The following is a 9,102-nucleotide window of genomic DNA, read 5'->3' as shown; positions in this document are numbered from 1 at the left end:
CGGTGGTCCTAATTGTCTTATCATGGCAAATGCATCTTTTTTTAGTGCTTCTAAATTATCTGGTGATGTTCTTAGATTTTTTAAATCTCTAAAACCTATGTTTGACTTTAATATTTTATCCATATTTCTATTTACAAGCACATCTTTTGATGTGATTTTTCTTCCTTCATAAGTAAATTTTCTTAATCTAAAACCTGCATTTTGATTGACAAATTTGATTTCAGTTTTTACTGCTACTGTAATTATATATTCAATATGTTATGCAAATTTTCTATCCTCATTCCTTAATTCCCATTGGATTATTTCTTGATATGTAAATTTGCTTTTTATGTTTAATGGTCTTGGTTTTCCACAAAATAGTTTTGGATATGCCATTTCTTCAGTATTTTCATCTACAAATAATACTAATGGGTGTTGTCTTTGACCACGTGCTATAACTAAAACTTTATTTATAAAATTATCTATTTGATTTGCATCTAAGAAGCTAATTACCATAGTATCTGTTGGTAATATTTCATTATTAGGGTTGTCTATAAGATTTTCACTTTTATCATCTTGATTTAATTCTTGTTGTAATTCGTTTTCTAATATTATTTGTGTGTTATTATCTATATTGTCTAAATTTTGTGCTTGTTGAAACCAGTTTTCATCTATATTAATTTTATTTTTCTTATATAGTTTGGTTTCTTGTAATGTTTTTATACTATTATAAATATAATGTGTTCTGGCTATTCCATATTTATAATAATATTTATCAGTTAATCTTTGTTTCAAATGAATTGTTATTGTTTGTGTTTCTTCAAATTTTCTTGGTAGTTTATTAATTATTGGTTTAATATTAGTTAGGACATTTATTATTCCTCCTTTTATGCGCTGCTAATATTGAGGTTGATTTGGTATTGTTATATTTACAAATAAAATATGTAGAGCTATCATATTCTCCTCAATATCATTTAGTTGTTCTATATATTAATCAATTTGATTCATTCTAATTTTTTCTGGACTTTTATATTTTTCTTTATTTATCATGTATTGATTGCATGCATATTCTTGTTTTTTTATTATATTTAAACCAAAGTCTTTTACATATTTTACATGGATATATCGGTATATTCTGTATAGCTTCATTATACATTTGTAGTGCTTTCATACTTTTTGGATTGTTTATGTCATATTCATTTTCTTGTTGATCTTTCTCTTTTATTGTTTTTTTTTCTTTGCTTCTAATATAATATACTCTTCTTTTAAGTTTTTCATCTGATATAGTACTCCTTGTTCTTTATCGAAAAATATTTATTTTTTCATTTGTTTGTTTTTGTGAGTTCCAAGTTTCCATAACTATTTTGTCTTCTTCTGTTGTATATATATTTTTTTGGTTTTGTAAAGTATGTTCTTCATGTTTTTCGTTGGATATATTAATAGTTTTTATTTGCTCATTTTTATTCTTTCTTAATAAATAATAGTATCTAGAAAGAATTTATTGCTCAATTAAATCAATATTATGGTTGAATTTTAGTTCTTTTGCTTTTTTATTTGCAGATCCTTGAATTGATAACAATTTTGCATCTAGAAGTTTTGTCCATTCAAATTTTCTCTTTGTCATAATTTTGCCCTTTATAGTTAAATGCCCTTATTGCCCTTGATGTCCTTACACCCACCACATAGGTGGGTGCATCCAGATTAGTTTTTTTTATGATTGTTTAGCTTATCAAGATTTTTTAAAGAGATTCAACAATCAAACCGAATGGACTATTTTTGGCCTACTTTCAGCAAGTATTAATTCTCTATCTTTCAATCAACAGTTTTGTGAAGGCTGATAATTGATAATCTAGACCAATAGAAACAATCAAAGACCTTTTACTTCTCAATGTTATTCTGTTGAAAGCTATTTATGCTTGTAGTGCACGTGGTTTTTACCCTTTATCCTATGGTGATTTACCATAGGATAACACCACGAAGCGGAACCTAACCCTCTATGTGCCACATGTCAGATGCTACGTGTCACATGCCACATGTCCATAAACAGTGGTGTGGAACCTGAGGTTTAGGGCCTTGGGCCATTGAACGAAGGAACGGTGCCAAACTCCCAAGCATGGAGCCAAGGAGTGACAAAATCGAACCACGAAGCAACTCTCAAGCATATATCGCAAGAAGCAAAAGGATAGGGGCATGGAGTGACTTGGAACAGTCCTAAAGTAATCAGTATCCCAATGCCAAGACAAGCATGCAAAACGGAGCCAAATGGAGTCTGGTGCTATTTCAGCATACCAATGGCCTAACGTGAGGACATGGGTACTTCACTAGCTAGCATGGTATGGAACTTGGGCTTAGACCCAAGCCAGACACAAAACAAAGATAGGCACGCAAACAAGAGCTAGACTATGCCTTAGGTTGGTTGGCCATACTTGACCTACCCATTATCCCTACTATACATTTGGAACCCACAACCCCCCCTGACCCCACCCCCCCCCTCCCTCTTGAGGAACACACGCTTTGGGCTTTCACCCCAAGCCTCCTTTAATATCAGGAGTTAATTTCTAGGACAAGCTCGAAACTTACTAAATATGGAATGGCGATAGATTGTGAATTTAGACACGGGATGAACACCATTGTATTCAGGCCGATCTCTACATTCTGTAGATATGCCAAATGAGCAAATCTGGACACTTTCCATAAATAGCATTTGGGACTAAAATGAGGCTAACACAAAAGGCATGATAGCGAGGGTGTTTGGGAGATACAGTAAGTTATTATCCAGCGATATTGAGGGATTAATCTCAATATGCGAGGGTTCTTGTTAAGCCAGTGCAAGACAGAGCAAAAGAGAACTAAGAGCCAGGCTGAGTATGCTTAGCTAAAAACACATAGGAGTTCCTACTTTATGTCCATCTAGCTAAGTACAGGTGCTAAGCCCAGTTTATTAATACTCGAACAAGAGGGGCTGATAAAGGGAACCAGCAATACCGACCTCCTACCGTCGTGGTAGTAAGGAAAGAGTGTCCGTAAAGACTGACTGACAGGTAACTTTCAATACCCGAAGTCACATTCGCGACAGTGCCCTAAAGCTATATTAAGTCTTTATTTAAATGAGCCTAAAATGGGCTTATGAGAGAAACGTGAGCACAAGTACCAGACTCGCACATTCTTAGGTAATTGACTGCCTGCTCAATTGTATTGTTTCTAGATCTCTTTTTTTTGGGTTTAACACCACTACCTCGCATGGATTCTTGGGTCTTGCCACTTGAGCAGTTGAATGGATCATGCAATAGGAGATTTCCGAGGGAAGGTGACATTTTGTTTTTGTAAGTCTTTCAGGAATGGTCTTCATCTTCTTTACGCTACACTAGATTAAAGGACTGGACAGGGCACTGGACGTGGTTAGAAGATTGAAGAGAGATCCAGCACAAGGTGTGTGATCATTCCTCCTTTTTTTTTCTTTCTTCCTTTTGTTTTTCCTTTTCATTCACATAAGCTCCCACAGGATAAGAAGCTCTAGAGTAACATCGTGGCTTTGTTAGTTTTTGGAGCTGGTTTCTCAAGTTTGGATTTAGTACTTTGCCATTGGAAACGTAGAGTCTTTGCAGGTTCAAAAATTATACTAGAGGATACAAATGTAAGGATAGTGTCATCCCAAATCCTATGAGACAGTAGCTCTTCCAGTGCCTTAAACTTCTACTTCTGCCCAGAGAGAAGATTTTCATCATTACAAATCCGTAGTGAGAGCATCTTCAGACTCTATTGACAGTGGCAACCCTGGATAAGGTAGCCAAGTCCAAAGAAAGTTGTTCAAAATGTCAAGCAAGATATCTTCGACCAGGTAGGATGATTCCACAAACAAGTAACATTGTTCTCACTATGGAGACTGGTATCTAGCATGATGTTTTCAGTTTACAGGGTTGGCTGTGGAAAACCCTTGCACGTCCAATGACAAATCCCTGAAAAGTCGATGGACTCAAAGATGGTTTGAAGTAGTTTGTAACTTTCTTTCTCGTTAGGACATTTTTTTTATATACCTTGATGCAGGTACTTGAAATGATTTCTTTTGAGCTACTACAGGGTGAAGGAGAGCTCAACATTGCCAGATATCTAGGGCCAAGAACCAAAGCAAACCTTTGATGTATGTGTGCCTTCCCATTTAACTTTCTTCTAAGCTATTTTGTTTTTCTTTTGTAAGTTATCCAGTAGAATCTAGTAAGAGCACGGTCATTCAGAAGCAAGAGCCTTAGTTTAGCGATCCGCAAGCTCTGTGACAAAGAGATGTCAAAGATACAAGGACTTTTCCAACCCTTTTGCCAAGAGCACTACAAGAGCGTACATGGCTTCAAGCATCTAGGTCAAACAAATCAACAACAAAGCTAAAATTTGGAATTGCTTGTGGCTTAAGCTCTTTCACATTCATTTTCTTGCACATTTACTGCAAGATGTGGTTTAGCATCTAGTATAGAAAGCAATACACCACATTCTTCACCTAGCTTCTCTGAAGCCCTTAAGGAACTCCTTAGCCAGATGCACAATGATCATTTTCCTGGATTCCGGTGTTAGGCGTACAATGTTAATGTGGTAGATTACCTGAGAGGGGCTTTCAGAGGCAGCTTGTGTTTATTGCATATTAGTTCTCTAATTGATTGTGCAATGCAATCAGTAGCAATCTTGTGAGTCGTTGCCATGGGATTTCTAGTTTGTGTGCTTTGAAATCTAGAAATTGTTAAAAGAAGCACTGCAAGATTTCATGAATAGATATTTGTATTATAGAGAAAGCAATTGAAAAATAGACAAAAGACAATTGTATCTATTTTTGGTTGTTGGCAATTTCCATGGCTGAATTGTTTGGTGTCTCAAAATGGACAATAATATTTGCCTCATTCAATAGAAAGAATCCTGTTGGTTTTGAAGACAGATAAACGGCAATCTTTTCTGGGGACTCTATAGCAAACTTGACCATAGACCCTTCATCCAAATTATAAATTTTATCCACCATTTTATCATGCACTATAACTCTATATTCCATCATATCATTTGATATAATAGAACCAGTTATTGTAGCTGATTTACGAGGGATGGAACACCTTTTACACTTTGCACAAACAACAAAACTATCTTCTCTCTGCTCTAACATTGTGAAAGAGCAAAATGAGCAAAAACTTTCAGCTTGAGTGAGGCTCTGTTGGTTGTCAGGGATGAAATATCCACTAATCTGTATAATTGGAAGTTAGAGTTGAAAGTAGATGTAAACAATTTACATTACCTTGTCTTTAGAAGTGAGACCACGGTGTGTTTTATAAACTTCATTGAGCCTCTGAATTTCGTTTGAATCAACTAGTGGCAAAAATAAAGTACTTCCAAGTGTTGCTAAATCACCTGATACACTCATGCTTTTCATAATATTAAAAAATAAAAACTTTGGCATATATCCAACATACAAATCTGCTACAATATGATGATATTGCTCTTCATGCTCCAGGTGCATATAGAGCTATGAAAATATCTTAGAAATAGAAAATTAAATAGGAAAAAACATTACGATAGTAACGTCCAAAGGATTATCAAAAGAAGCAATCTTTTTTTTAGGAAAAACACCAATGTTGATTACAACAGCATGTCTAGCTTGTGGATAAATTCTAGTAGCCATTAAAGATGATATAGAAGCTCCTCTAGTTGGTTGTAATCTTAATTTAACATCAAAATCATCTATAATTTGAATGATAGAAGAATCTGTAATATAAAGAACTTTTTCTGAAGTTCCATGGTGGTAAACTGGGTTTTTCTGTCGTTCAACCCATCTGCAGTGAGAGAATTATAATCTTGTTAATTTTTTTAAAAAAAATTACAAACCTTGTAAGTGAGAAACATTTACCAACCATAAATTTATTATATAATCGTGCACACATGGATGAATCGTCATATTAAAGTTTGCAAGCCATGCATATCTGTACAATCCATTATATAAGTTAAGTATTTTGCACTTCGCAAAGTGTTCTTTGCAAGATGAACTTTATAAGTTCCATACCTAGGCAAAAAGCAAATCAAAACTACAGAAAAAAAACGATTTCAAAACCATACGTAGATAAAACCTTCAGCTCAAGAATTTTGGTTGAATTTGCTTTTTCAAAGACAAGTGATGCAATAGTGGCTTTTAGGATGGTCAACTTTGTCCTCTTTGCTTGTGAAACTACAAAACCAAAGAGAAATAAATCAAGAAATACTAAGGAATAAAGAGAAAAACTAAACCTTCATAAGAATTTGTTTCTGTAGACAAATCCTCAGTGTGACGACTGAACAATATCCATAGCACAATCCAAATCTGACATATCTATGTGATTGATTAAACAAAATTACCTCTAGTTAATTTATACTAGTAAAAAGATTCAAAAATAAGCTAGACTTCACTTTGAAGAATCGAAAACAAAAAAGAATAAAACTTTGAGCTAAAAATTAAAATCTGTCAACTTGCCAAACTTAGGGTTATGGTAGACAATAAACCAATTCGGCAGGTGACAAATCTTCTGAACCTTTTCAACCTTTTCGTGCACTGACTCTCCTCATTTGTAAACATCCTTGCTAGATACTTCTCATCATCGACCAAGCTGAAGCTAGAAGCAGCCTGACTTTACTCCTCAACTGCTACAATCTCCCTCCATCGGTCACTTTAGAAAAGAGGAATGAATAGGAATAGAAAGATTGTCCTCCACTGATCGTTGTTTTCTACACTGCCCACTCACATAATAGGGAGCCATACAGAGGAAGATCTATGCTCCATCCATAGATGCATTCCAGGTTGATTGATTGATTCTGGGCAATCAATCAGTACTGCCATAGTGGGTTTCTGATCTTGGATTGTGGCTCTCAGCTCAAACCTCCAGGGAGAGCCAATTCTCAATCAATTCACTAGTCCAAATATAATTTTCTTGACGCTTCCCAGGGACAAGAGCAATCCATTGGAGCCAGTGGACAATGCAGTGGCCAGGAATGATGATAGCATCATGATTGATCTCGAGGGGGCACTACTCAAATCCTTGAGCTGGTTTCAATGCTTCATGCTTGTCACAATTGAGGCTAGGAGGCCTCTATGAGCGCTCCTCCTATTTTTCATTCTTCCCTTCATGTGGATCACTGGCTGCTTCGTCCATCCAGTCTTGGCTCCAGATTCTCTGCTTCTGGATTGAGGGCCTTGGCAGTGGAACTTTGAGAGCTCCCTTGCAATTGCCATTATGGACATAGAGCCCAACCAATGCACTTTACATTACACAGTTTCTTTGGCTCATGCTCCAAAAACCATGTATGCTCATGATGATACAAAGTGGTTAGAAAAGTTTATAAATTATAAACATTTTTATAAATTATAAATATAAAATTAATCTAAATGAATAACCACCATTGGATGATAGAATATCCAAGTATATTCTAAGTATATTCATTACCATCCCAGTCCTCCTACAGGTTTGCTTAAGCAAACCAAAAATTCTCCACATATTAAAATCTTATTAGTTTAAATAATATTTAATACTGTATTATATAAACTGTCATATTTCACTTCTATTCATCATGAAGAAATAAGCATTTATATTTTAATTTTTTAATCTCAATACAACCACTTAAAATTATATATAAGTTTTTGTTTCAAATAATATTTATTCTTTATTTTTAAAAATAAATTAAATTTTTTTATATTATTATTTATTCTAATACTAATATTTAAATTATAAATGATGAAATTAGGGAAGAATCAGAAGGAAAAATTCCTCTAAATATTTATCTATCTACACCAAAATCGCTAACTGTTGATTACAGTTTTCTAAAATAAATGAAAAATATAAGTGATCAATATGTTTAAAAGATGTTTTTGTTATGGACCTTTATCACTGGGCTAGCTTCAAAATATGGTTTTGACAAAATTGTAAACACTATAAAATATTTAAATTATAATTCTTTATTGCAAAAGTAATTATTCCAATCTGTGAACTTTTATTTTAAATATATATTTTAAAGATGATAAGCATGTTAAAATATATTAAAACTAGGTTGTATGGTTATTTATTTAAAAACATTTACAGAATAAATTCTCTTTTAAAAGCTTTTAAGAATGAATATTCTTTTCTTTGCTTTGTGTAATATAAAAATGTTTCAATACTTCTTGTTTTTAGATTTATATGAGTTATGGCTAATTAAAATATGACTTTGCATGTACTCAAAATGTTAAATCAAATTACTTGGATCATGTTTTGTTAAAATAAAATTATTTTATTTAAATATGATGTATAAATTAAATAGTAATTATTTTACTGGATTTGAATTTAGTCTTTTTAAAACTTTTAAATAACATTAAACACTACTTAAACATAAACAATTAGAAACAATTAAATAATATAAATCCCCAAAAAACATATTCATTATTGTAGAACTTATAGCACTAGATTCTGGAAAGTTAATGATATCATTATGTTCTTTATTGGCCAAATATTTTGTCTTGATGTATTTGAGATGATTTAGTTGTTTATGCATTTAACCCTTGAAACGATTTAAGTTTTGCAAATAAAAACTTAAACAAGGTTGGGGATCCCAAATCCAACAAGAAGCAAAATTTAATCATAATTTGTCCCCATAAAACTAAACTCTCTCAATTATAAAATATTAACTATTATCCATCTCATGTGGTCGTGGGTAGGAGCCCCACAGACGGTGTGGCTGGAGCTATGACTTTGGGTTATTTATATCTTAAGACTCTGCATCTAAAACTCCAGATCTTGTATCCTAGTCCTTCCAAATCTCCTAGTAGATGTTGAAGGAAAACCACTGTAGATCCAAGTCCATCTGGTTTAGAAGGATTTTAATAACTTACATGCTACGATGTGTTCTTCAGTCATTCTTTCCTCGATTTCCTTATGCACACAAGAAATGAAAGCAAATCAATTGCAAAGGAATCGAGAAAGGCTGTGAAGATCTGCTCAGACCTTGGAAAGAGTGCCAGGCTACCATCTTCCCAAAGTGGATGAATGGACGTCTTAGTTGAGCGCGGCCCTCTCCAAATCTACAAAAACGTAAGATGGACCAAACATTTAGAAGGAAGTTCTGTCAAAAAAACCCAAGTTGTTTGATTGTACTCAA

Source organism: Selaginella moellendorffii, unplaced genomic scaffold (genome assembly GCF_000143415.4).
Source record: "Selaginella moellendorffii unplaced genomic scaffold, v1.0 SELMOscaffold_40, whole genome shotgun sequence".
Lineage (NCBI taxonomy): Eukaryota > Viridiplantae > Streptophyta > Lycopodiopsida > Selaginellales > Selaginellaceae > Selaginella > Selaginella moellendorffii.
Note: the sequence above shows the minus strand (reverse complement) of the source record.